Source organism: Alligator mississippiensis, chromosome 3 (genome assembly GCF_030867095.1).
Source record: "Alligator mississippiensis isolate rAllMis1 chromosome 3, rAllMis1, whole genome shotgun sequence".
In the NCBI taxonomy this organism is placed as follows: domain Eukaryota; kingdom Metazoa; phylum Chordata; order Crocodylia; family Alligatoridae; genus Alligator; species Alligator mississippiensis.
Genome location: NC_081826.1, coordinates 69,999,202 through 70,010,333, shown reverse-complemented (window position 1 = coordinate 70,010,333; position 11,132 = coordinate 69,999,202). Strand labels below are relative to the sequence as shown.

The window sequence follows — 11,132 nt, the reverse complement described above, 5'->3', positions numbered from 1 at the left end:
ATGTCATAAAAAGCTTAATTTACAAAAAGAACCACTAGTTCAATACTTGGCTGGCATCAACTGGCACCAAAGACATTGTGGCTAGGCTGCTTTAGACAGCGGAGAAGCCAGTCCTTGTATGAAATTGTGCTGTCAGCACTACACACATTCAGATTAACTCTGCCTACTTCAGTGAATTACTTGGATTTTCCAAGGGTACACACTGTGCCTAATGTACTTAGTCTGCCAGATGTAGTAAAAAAAATATTAAGTATAAATTAGAATAATGAGAAATTATTTCTGGAGAGCCACAGCAGCAGGTGGGGAAAGTTTCTCCAGCTCAGAAAGCTGCTGGTATATTTTTTAAGGTAGTTCGGTGTGGCTGGCTGTGGAGAGGAGCCTGGAGCTCTTACAGCTGCAAAGACAGGGAAAGACTTCTTCCAGGGGGATGAGGAGGTTGTAGCCTGTAGGGTTCCTCCTCCCAATGTCTTGCTCTTGGAGAGGCTTGAGATGGGAGGCTAAACAAGATGTGAAGGGAGCTTGTCCAGGCTTAAAAAACAGGGGGGGGGGAGGAAACTGTCCAGGGCTCTACTGATTTTTCCCATCTATGCCTTTAAAAGTGCCATTTTCCCCTCAGAGGCAGACAAGGTTCTTTGGGTAAATCCAATATCTTTTATTAGACCAACTAAAATAGTTGGAAAAAATCTGGTTTGCAAGCTTTTGAGTACAAACACCCTTGTCAGGCTGAGGCAGAGTCTGCAGTTGGTCTGTGCTCTTCCTGGATGAAATAGAAAAGAAGCCCCCTCAGACACATTTTTGTTCATGAGGCCCCAGTTGGTTCCTTATTCCTGGCTCCTTTCTCAAAGCAAATCTTTACACAATTAACGGTGGTTAATAATAATGACTTGGGCATGCTCAATTAGAATGTCATCGAACCTATATACTAATAAAAATGTAAAATAACATCATGAAGTTTTTTGGTTGTAGCCATATTGGTCTAAGGACGTAGGCAGGCATCAAAAATGTATAAATATATACTAATAAAAATGTCAAATAATACCATGCCAGGTTTTCGGCTGTAGCCGTGTTGGTGTAAGGACATAGGCAGGCATAAAAAATGCACAAATATACTAATAAAAACGTAAAATAATACCATGCCGGGTTTGTGGTTGGGTAGGCCAGATTCTTTGAGTAGATGTATATCTTTTACTAGATCAATAATAATGTCATGCATCAAGCAGCCGGGCCCGAAGAAGCACCTCTCCTCCAGCTGGGCTTTCTCCCGGGTGATCACCACAAGCTCCCCGGTCCTGCGAACTCCAGCAAGCCGGGCCCCGTCGCCCCTGTTGCAGAGCCCGCACGTGACGGGCCCAGGTGCGGGCAGCCTCCCCGCTCCAGCCCGGACCGAACCACTGAGACGGCGGCGGCGGGGAAGGCACAGGCCTGCAAGGCGGAGGATGGGCTCCCCCAGTGAAACGCCCGCCGGGCGTAGCGGCGCGGGTAGAGACAGGGGCAGGGGGAGGGGGCGCGTCCTGCGGGCGGGGCTGGGGGCGGGGCGGGGCGGGGCGGGCGCTCAGGGCAGCTCCCCTCAGTGCGCGCGGGGCAGTGGGATGAGCCCGTTTTCCGCAGCAGCAGCTCCAGGGAGAGTTTCATTGAGGGCCGGGAGGCAGCGCTGGGCTGGGATCTGCTCTGCTCCTCCCGGCAGCCGAGGCGCCTTCCCCGCCCCCGGGTCTCGGAGCCGCGCGTGGCCGGGCAGGTAAGGGCGCTGCGGGGAGGCCGCGCAGGCTTCTTGTCGGCGCTGCATGGGGATCCCCAGCCCGGCCGCTCCCCCGCTCGGCCGGCCCCGCGGCGAGGGAAGTTTCCCCGGCGCGGGAAGCTGCCGGGTTGGTGTCCCCTAGAAGGGAAAGGAAGGGAAGGGGGGATGGGCCGCCGCCGCACCGAGAAGTTCCTCCGAGGAGATGAAGGGGCTGGACGCGGCCGGGATCCTCCTCCCGCCGCGCAGAGGCTTGCGATGTGAGGCTGAATAGGCTGCCCCCACCCCCGGGTGCCGGGTGTCTGGACAGCCCCCCAGCCCTTGCCGCTTCTTTTGTGCCTCGGCTTGAATGGGATTTGCTTCCCCGGTGCAGGGAGCCGCCGGCGGGACGGTGCCTGGCACAAGAGGTCAGCAGGCTCACGGGGCTTTGCGGGGATCGGGCCCTGCGGGGCCGGAGCACGCAGCTGCGAGGGGCTTCTCAATGGGGCGTGCGGGGCTGATGCCCAAGGTGGCTCTGTCCGGTGACAGCCACAGGGCTAAGGTGGCTCTGCTGCAGGGCCAGTGATTTTGCATTGGTAGTGGCACGACTTGAGGTAACCGTAACTTCAGGAGCGGGACATCCCAGTTCCGGTGCGGGGCAGTGTAGAAAATGAGCGTGGTTGTTACATTCCTCGTTCACGTGGAGGGAAAACGGATGGCCCTGGAGAGGCTGAAAGTAATTGCTCTTTAAGCCTTCCAAGCTGTTTTTCTGACTCTGTGAGAAGTGCAGACTTCCTTCCTTATCTTTCTTTCTCTCCGCAGGGCAGAGCCAAGGCTTCTTCCTCTGGGCCAGGCATATGCCCTGTTCAGAATCTGGCAGACATCTGTCACAACATGATGTGAAATTAGGCCTGTCAGTGGCTGGCTTTTTAAGGGGTGCTAACCGGTTTAGTTTCAAAGGGCGAATCTGGTGTAAAGGAAATGTTAGGTGAGAGAGAACTTGTTGAAAAGTCTTAATGTTGTTAAGACTGTACTTCTGAGAGGAGGGACAGCAATGAAGTCACTTGGTCTTCTATTGCTGCTCTCCACAGTGGCCCATTGAACTTAAATTGACACTTTCTTGCTTTTTAGGCCAGAAAAGTATGCACCTTTCAAATACCTAGGAAGGTATTTCCTCTTATAACTTAGTTATAATTGTATGAGGCAAGGATTTTTGGGGTGTTTTAATTGTATTGGACCAACTGTGCAGTTGGGATAAATTTAGTCATGCTTTTGAATGAAAAGCATTCTAGAGGTCAGTGATTCTCAGCCTGTGGGTCATGACCTAAAAGTGGGTTGGAAAGATATATGAAAGGGTCGCCAACAAACTTTGAAAATGGATCAACATAGTTTAAAAAATGGATTTTCCTTTTAATGGAGAAAAATGTGGGAAACCATGGCTTTTCCTTAACAGTTTGGTAGATTTCCAGCTTGCAAGGGGCTGCTTGCCCCCCTCCCCCCCCCCCCCAATCCCCCCATCCCACCACGCACATCTCTGCCAGCCCCACACGCCCACCCCGTGCCCCACACATTACAGGGGCAGCAAGTTGGAAGTTAGGGGCACTGGCTCGGGACTGGCCACGGATGTCTTACAAATGGGTTGTGGTACAAAAGTTGAGAACCACCGCTTTAGGTCACCTGAAGATCTGTGCCTGGAGGTCATCTGAAGAACACTTTGCATTTGCAAGCTTATTTAACTTCATCTTAACTATACAGTTGGTCCAGGAAAAGAGATCACCCCCAAAAAGCCTTGCCTCTCAGGATTCCTGGGCTATTACAGCTACAGCATCACTCTTAACACTACTATAATTTTAAATAATTGAATCTGTTCCTAATTCTGTCACAGATTTGCTGAGTGACTTTGGGAAGGTCATTTGTTGCTCAGTTTCCTTATCTATAAAATATCTCTAGTAATTATTTATCTAACATGAGGGTGAGGCTAAATTAACACTTAAAAATGCAGGGCATGTTTTGTGTTACTTACATTTTTGTATATAATAAATTATTAAACTGTAAGATAAATTACTTCAGATTGTATATAGACAGAAACTATTGTATACCCTTAATGGGTGGCCTGTTTGTGTCAACTTCAGCTAAGATATTCTCTTACATTTAAATGGATAAAGTTTTATAAGGGTACTTTTAATCATTTTTTTCCAAACTTCTAACTAAGTTTGAAGTAAACACTGTATTACTCCAATACATTTCTGGATTGGGAAACCCAAACTTTTGTTTCCCAGACTTTTTGAACCAACAGAGTCAACCCTCAAAATTTCCAGCAGGCTGCCATATACTCTGATCATCAAGCTTCTGATTAATGAAAGGGGAAGAGGGCCTGGCATGATCTACAGACCACTTACAAAGGCCTGACTGATCACACTTTGAGAAACACCAACTCACACTATTTATTATACTTTGATGTTCTCTGAAACTTGCAAAGCATCCAGTGTCCACAGTTGCTGAGCAGAGTGCAGCTTTAGATTTCATAAAGACGAATGTGTGAACTTCAGAGATATTTGTGCCTAAAGTTAAGCGTCAGCATTGCTTAACATAGAAAAGATAACATCTGGAAAAGGTAGCATAGACATGTGGTTATACAACATTTTTCTCAAGTCACTGGTAGTCCTCTTTGTGGCAATTGTTTTTTGTCATGTTGAGGAAACTGGTTGAGAGATGGAGCTAAAATCAGTTATGTTGAAAGGTGTGACTAGTCAAAAGGACCCAAATAACTGCAATCTGTCTTGTAGTTTGAAGTTTTGTCTCTCAATATTAACTTCCCTTCCATAGGCTTTATCATCTTTGGGTGGAAAGTTGCAGCCAGGTGCTCTCAAATGGTTCAGTGGTAAGTGAACTAACTGTGGTAATGATCAAAGAGGCTCTGTGAAGATGTCCTGAGGTCTTCAGGTATAGAGTTCTGATGCCCCACAGATGCTTTTGTAAGCAGTACTGTCTCATCTTTTAAATGCAACTGTTAATCCCTCCCCTTTCCTACATCCCTAGTCATGTGATGCATTTGTTTTTGCTTTCTCCTTTGGCAAATTTTTTTTATAAGGTGGGATAATATGGTTCATACTGATTTTTGTTTGTTTGTTTTTTGGTGTGTTTATTTTTCAGAATAACAAGATGATTTTAAGGCCTGGTCAACACTTAGCTGGTAAATTTTAAGTAAATCTGTGAGAGTATAATTCCCCTCCCCCATAATATTTATGCTATAAATCTTGGTATGGATGCAATTATATCACTACAGAGGAATTATTCAGTGCTTTCCTGCATGAAATAATGCAGCATAAAGCATAGTGTATATTTAAAATTTGTTCCATAATAGCTATGTTGACTAGGGTGTTTTTTTTTTTAACAGAGATCTTGGTAGAAGTCCTAGTGTAGGTAGGTAGATATACCAGTAGCCCCTCTTGTTGATACTGCTGTTTTTCTTTGTAGAGCTGGTAAATGTTATGCTAGCAAACCCTCTGGAATAGACAGGGCCTGTCATCTACATACTGATCTAACTGCACCCGCATTAAGAAGATTGTGCCTTTAATCATGTGGGTTTAATTAAAATAATTGCATTTTCTAGTGTAGACAGGCCTTAAGAAAACCATAGTATTTTGCAAATCCATTTGTAGATAATTCTCTATACTTTACCAGCTGGTATCACTTGTTAATGCTGTCTTCCTTTATCACACTTTAGTGTTAGGGCTTCAGTATATAAATGACAGTGCTTTCAGTGCCTTCTTTTTGCAGAATTCTGACACTGCAAATGTGAAGTTTCAGATATCTACACTGAAAATCTTTAGTAGCGATATTTCTAAGGGCATGAAGGAACGATGTGACATTTTAAATACATTTTTGTATTCCAGACTAGAAAGACAACTAAAGTTCATTTATGAAGCAAAAGTAAAATGGAAAAAGAAACACTAAATGATAGTCAAAGTACAGGTAACTTATTTAAGTCAAGTTTTTTGTTTTTTTTCTTTAGAAAGTAGAATATTTTTACTTCTTAAATGTACCCAATACTAAATGCATGCATTCCCTAGGCAAGCAGGAGGTATTTTAATATTAGGACAACACTTATTTGTTCTTTTGACTTGGTATGCTAAATGGACTGTAGTATGTGTAATGCAAGTTGTTTGGGGCCGGTTGTATGGTATATTTGAAGAACAGTGTTTGACGTTAAAAGGAAAGAACATCATACAGTTTACAGCTAAAAGGGAAAAACATCATACAGTTTCCTCCTAAAATTAGTAACTAAAATTTGGATTGGCAATCTGCACTGAATTAGGAAGGGTATGTATGACTGAGCTTTGATTATGGTTCCATGGCTGTCTGTGGCTCCTTCTTTCCATTGCTGGCCCAGGCGACTACTCAGTAAGGAGTTAAGTGTGTGTGTTGATTATGTGTGAATTTTAATCTAAATTAAAACAAAGAGAAACAAAAATAGGCCTATAACTAAGGTTTTTTGATTGTTAAAAGGACAAGTTTTGAGAAATTGAGGAAACTAGTTAATGAAGTCAATGGGACTGAAGGCATCACAGACTTGAATTGAAAAATAAGAAAAGCATTTGTGCCTTGTTTCTCAAACAAGAAGAAATAATTTGTAGAGAAGGGCTCAGGACCTCACTGCATGAATCAAAAGGTCACAAGGATATTGGAGGCAGCTGAGAGCCTATAAAGAGTGGAAAAAATGGATTGATCAGCAAAGGGAGATAAATCTTATAGGTCAGGAAGTGTGTAGCTAAAATGAGAATTGCCAGAAGTCAAGCTGAGTTAGACCTTGCAAAGAAAATTAAATAGCAAAAGATTCTTCAGCCACGTAAATAAAAAGAGACCGAGGAGGAAAAGTTGGCTCCAATGCTGGATTGGGGTGGGGGGAGGAGAATGGAAGAGACCAAAAATAATCTGGTTTCAGTCAAAAACTAAACAAATGCTTTGAGTTGGTTGCCAGTAAAGATAACAACACAGGGAGAAAGAAATAATGGCTAATTGGAATGACAGGGTAAAGAAATGGAAATTACCATATCCTAGGTGGAAGCAAAACTCAAGAAACTAAATGTACTTAAGTTGGGACAGTTGCCTTCACAGAGTTCTGAAAGAGCTGGCACATGAAGTTGGGGGATTGACAGCAAATATTTTTTTTAATAAATCTATCAAATTGGGGCTAGTACCATATGGGTAGAGAACTGCAACTAAAATACATCTGTTGAAGAAAGTGATAAGTGTTCCTGGAAAACTGATTTTTCTAGACAAGAGAAATGAAGTAGAATACATCAGAATAGCAAAACATGTATATGGTGCCATGTAGGAAAGTTAGTTAATTAGTTTATCTGGGGATAATGGGGATTAGTAGAAGCATTGTAAAATTAGTAAAGAACATGCGAAAAAAGATTAAGATGATTTATGCTGAAGAGGGGTCCTCTTAGGCTGGAGAGATGCAACTAGTAGGGTTTCTCAAGGGTTTGCCTTTGGTGACTCTACCACCAGTAAGAAATAAAATGCTAATGAAATATGCTAAGGATGCCAGGTTAGGAGCCTTATCAGCACTGAAGAGGAATAGACTGTCACGGGAAGAATTAGAAGACCTTGAGGACTGAATTAAGGGAAATGGTATGGAATTTAGTAGTACGAACTGCAAAGCTATTCACTTGGGGGCTAAGAAGTAGTTTTGCTTAAAACCAGAGGTTCATCATTTGGAAATGACGAGGAGGAAAAAAAAATGGCGTATTTGGATCATTGTGAAACAACAATGTGATGTGGCTGATCAAATGGCAAATATGATCCTAAAATAGATCAGGCAGTGTATTTCTAGTAGACATAGAGAAGTCTTTACATCATTACACAAAGCAATGATGAGACATCATCTAAAATACTTGGTGGTAGGGTTTAAGTGTTGTAGTTGTGATGGTTTAGGAAATGTACAAAAGACAACTCTTCCCTTTCTTAAAATACCACAGTTGTAGACACACAATGTTAAAAAATGAAGAATTCAAACTGGAATGGGTACAGAGAAGGCTAATAGGATGATCGAGAAAATTAAGAGCCTTTCTTAGAACAGCTTGGTTTCTTTAGCTTCGCAAAGGGCTGAAAGGGGGAATGATTGCTTTCTATAAATATGGTGGGGACAAACACAACAGTATGAGGAAATAGATTTAAATAAAAGGAACAATGTTGACACAAAATCAGCTGCTATTAATACATTTAAGATGGTAGCATAAGAGTGATGGGCCAGAAATCACGCGAGGGAAGAATTTCTTAGGTTGATATCTCTTATTGGCCCGACTCTTTCACTTTTGTATGGCATCAGATATTAACTTCCAAATCTGAGCTATTGTCTGGTGTTATTGCTCAATGTGTGGATTCTATCTGCCCAGTCCGGGCATTTGTAAAAATTGGAGCTTTTGGTTAAGTGTTGTGCTGTTTGTTGGGCAGCACATTCACATAGGGGGCTGGGTGTGCAAGGTGTTCATCTTGTGAAGTGTTGTTTTGAAGCGTCCATATCAAGGTCTCAGTGTGTTCAGTTTGACCCATGTTTCTCTGTCAAGCTCATGGCCAATGGGGGACTCATTTGGTGTTGGTATAAACTGTTGTAGGAATAGGTCTGATATTTCTCAGTGGTCGGTCCACTCTGTTATTACCCATAGGTTTGGTTCAGCATCCCCAATCTCTTCTAGGATTTTGTGGGCTTCATGTATAAACGGTTTATGACTTAAGCTTCTTAAGCCTCCATCTATTTGGGTCTTCAGTTAACAGTTGGTGGAACAGGTGATTTTCATCATCTCTTGCCAATAATGATGTTAAGGTCTGTCTTCCACTTGGCCTAATGCCCAAGAGTACAGGGAACACATCTGTGTGCGTGTGTGAGTTGTGCAGCCTGTTAGGAGTCTCAGCACGCTGTTACGTACTGTGTAGAGCTTTCTAGTGCAACAACCTCTGGACCATATGGGAGGACAATATTCTGCTGGGGGCATAGTGGAGTGGTTCTGCATACTTTGAAGCTGGCACCCCATGTCATGCTGGCTAAAGATCTTGAGGCAGGTACCTGTGCAGAGATTTTAATGTTGACCTTCTGAAGTTGATGTTTATAGGTAAGAGAATGGCCTAATGTGACTCCTGGGTAGGTTGTGGTGTACTCATGGGGAAGGATGCAATTGCCTACTCTGATATTCCATGTGCTTTTGGCTCAACGATAGTCCAAGTGGAAGAGTGATGATACTGATTTATTGATGCTCAACTTAAAGTGCCACTTGTGGAGATAGTGATGAGTTCCATGTCAGTATGCGGTATCTTTTTCCAGTTCTGTCACGTCAATTCCTTGAGCTACTATGGCGACATTGTCAGCATACGTTTATCACTTGGATGCAGAAAGTATGAGATGTATACACTGAAAAGTATTGGTGCTAGCAATGACCCTTGGGGGACTCCATTCTTCTGAGTTTGTTCTCTGCTTTTTTTCTCCTTGACTCATAGTGAGTTTAAATGATATGTTCATGATGAAAGTGTGCTTGTGGTCAGGTATCATAGCGTGCAGTTTATATTTTGAGGGCTTGATGCCATACAGTACCATAGGCGGTTGTAAGGTCAATAAAGACCACACCTGTTTTATGCCTCATTTCAAATCTGTTTTCTATGTCAGATGTAAGTAATGTAACTTGGTTAGTAGTACACTGCTTTTTTTTGAAAGCCAGCTTGTTCTTTTGGGAGCTGGGGATCAGTGATGTTCTCTGTTTTATTCAGAATTATGTGCTCCATGAGTTTGTATGTAACAGAGTAGTGAGATAGGTGAGTAGCTCTTTGGATCTTTTGGTGGTTTTATTGAGTTTCAAGATAGCAATAATATCAGCTTCTCGCCAGGTTTTTGAAGTCTGTTACTTTCTAGAGGCTTATACGTGAATTTCTGGAGCCAACTTTTCACTGTGGTTCCAAGCTTGGTAATGAATTCTGGGAGTATCTTACCTGGGCCAGCAGCCTTACCAGTCTTGATCACTTCAATAGCTGTGTCAGCCTCATTGTCAGAGATGGGAGTGGTTAAATTAAAGTCGACATTGTGTGCTTTAAGTGGTTCATGATTCAGGAGTCTAATCATTTCTGTGAGTTGGTTTCTTGGGTTACTGTACTTGCTATTGTTGCATAATATTTGTATGATAGAGTTTGCTGACACAGGGCAGTGTCTTTTTTGGTGCCTTTGCCTGTAAGGCGATTTATGATGCACCATGCTTATCTGCTTGACCGGGTTGTATCCAATCCTTCTATGGTAATAAGCCATCTCTCCTTTTTGAGATTGTTCAAGATGGTAGCCAGCTGTTCTGCAGTTCTGTTTACAGTTACAGGGTCATTGTATTGTTTAATTGATATTACTTTTGGAAGGCTGATTGGCAAAAAAACCAGTGAGAAAGCAAACCAATTAGAGGATCCATTAAACCAACATTGATCAAAGCTACAATATATTTACAAACAGCTTAATGGAAATAGCTGAATGCTGTGTGACTAGATGCTCTAGAAGCCATTATGTGCCTTGCTGGGATGAGGTTTTTTTGTGTGTATTATAGGCTCCATGGAGTTTATGGCTAATGGCTCTGATGCAGATGGCTACAATGGGATGGAGTAGAAGCCAAAAAGGCACAGAGATGATGTAGTTTACGTAGAACTAGGAAGGATATTTCAGGACAAAAGAAAAAGTGAAGTTGGGGTAGCTTAGAGCCTGCAAGTGGTGTAGTAGGTAATTTCTCTCAAACAACAATCCTTAAACGGCCTTTAAAAACCCAAGGTAATTGCCAGGCCTGGCTGCATAAAAGCTGCATTTAAGCTTGTGAAAAATGTATTTAAAATAGTAGTTTTCTAAAATACAAATTGAAAATTTAGAATTAAGATTATATGTAAATGTCAATGGAAGGAAATGCAGTGTGCCAGTAACCAGAACAGCTCCATCACCACCACCCACTCAATAACTTAGACAAGCAGCAATTCTGTATTAATGGTCTGACAAACTGGAATGCTGGTAGGTGATTGGATTCCTTTTTCCTGGACCAGTCAGCTGATGTGAATTGGAGTTATAAAAAGTAATATTCTGGCATTTGCTGCCTCTGGTAGTTACTGTTCTATTTTTTTTTCTCTTGTAAGGAGCAGACACAAATACATTTTAATAAACAGAAATTACCATGTATATGAATAAATATAGGGTAGAGGTCAGGTTGGCTAACTTGCACTCCTGGCAGATAAAAGGATTGTGGTCCTTCTTCCTGGACACTTGCCAGTGTATTATCTCACTAGTTTTCTGGTCATGTGGCTGCTAAGAAAATGTTCTTCCTTCACTGATCCATGTTTGCCTGCTTTGAAGAATATGCCTCCTGGGGCATAAAATGGTCCAGTATCCATGTAGATATGAATAAGA

General features: G+C 42.6%; 1 protein-coding gene across 10 annotated transcripts in view; it reads left to right on the top strand.

Moving 5' to 3' along the window:
- Positions 1–1,547: 1,547 nt before the first annotated feature.
- The window catches only part of FAM110B (family with sequence similarity 110 member B), a 301,139-nt gene continuing 291,554 nt past the window's right edge, over positions 1,548–11,132 (top strand). For 6 of the 10 annotated variants that reach the window (XM_059724068.1, XM_019498605.2, XM_059724067.1 and 3 more), the window contains exon 1: positions 1,566–1,735. The gene's annotated coding sequence lies outside the window, so the exon portion shown is untranslated. Of the gene's footprint in view, positions 1,736–4,864; positions 4,905–5,607; positions 5,687–11,132 lie in introns of those variants that run through there. The other 4 variants (XM_059724065.1, XM_019498606.2, XR_009460726.1 and 1 more) reach the window with 4 other exon arrangements.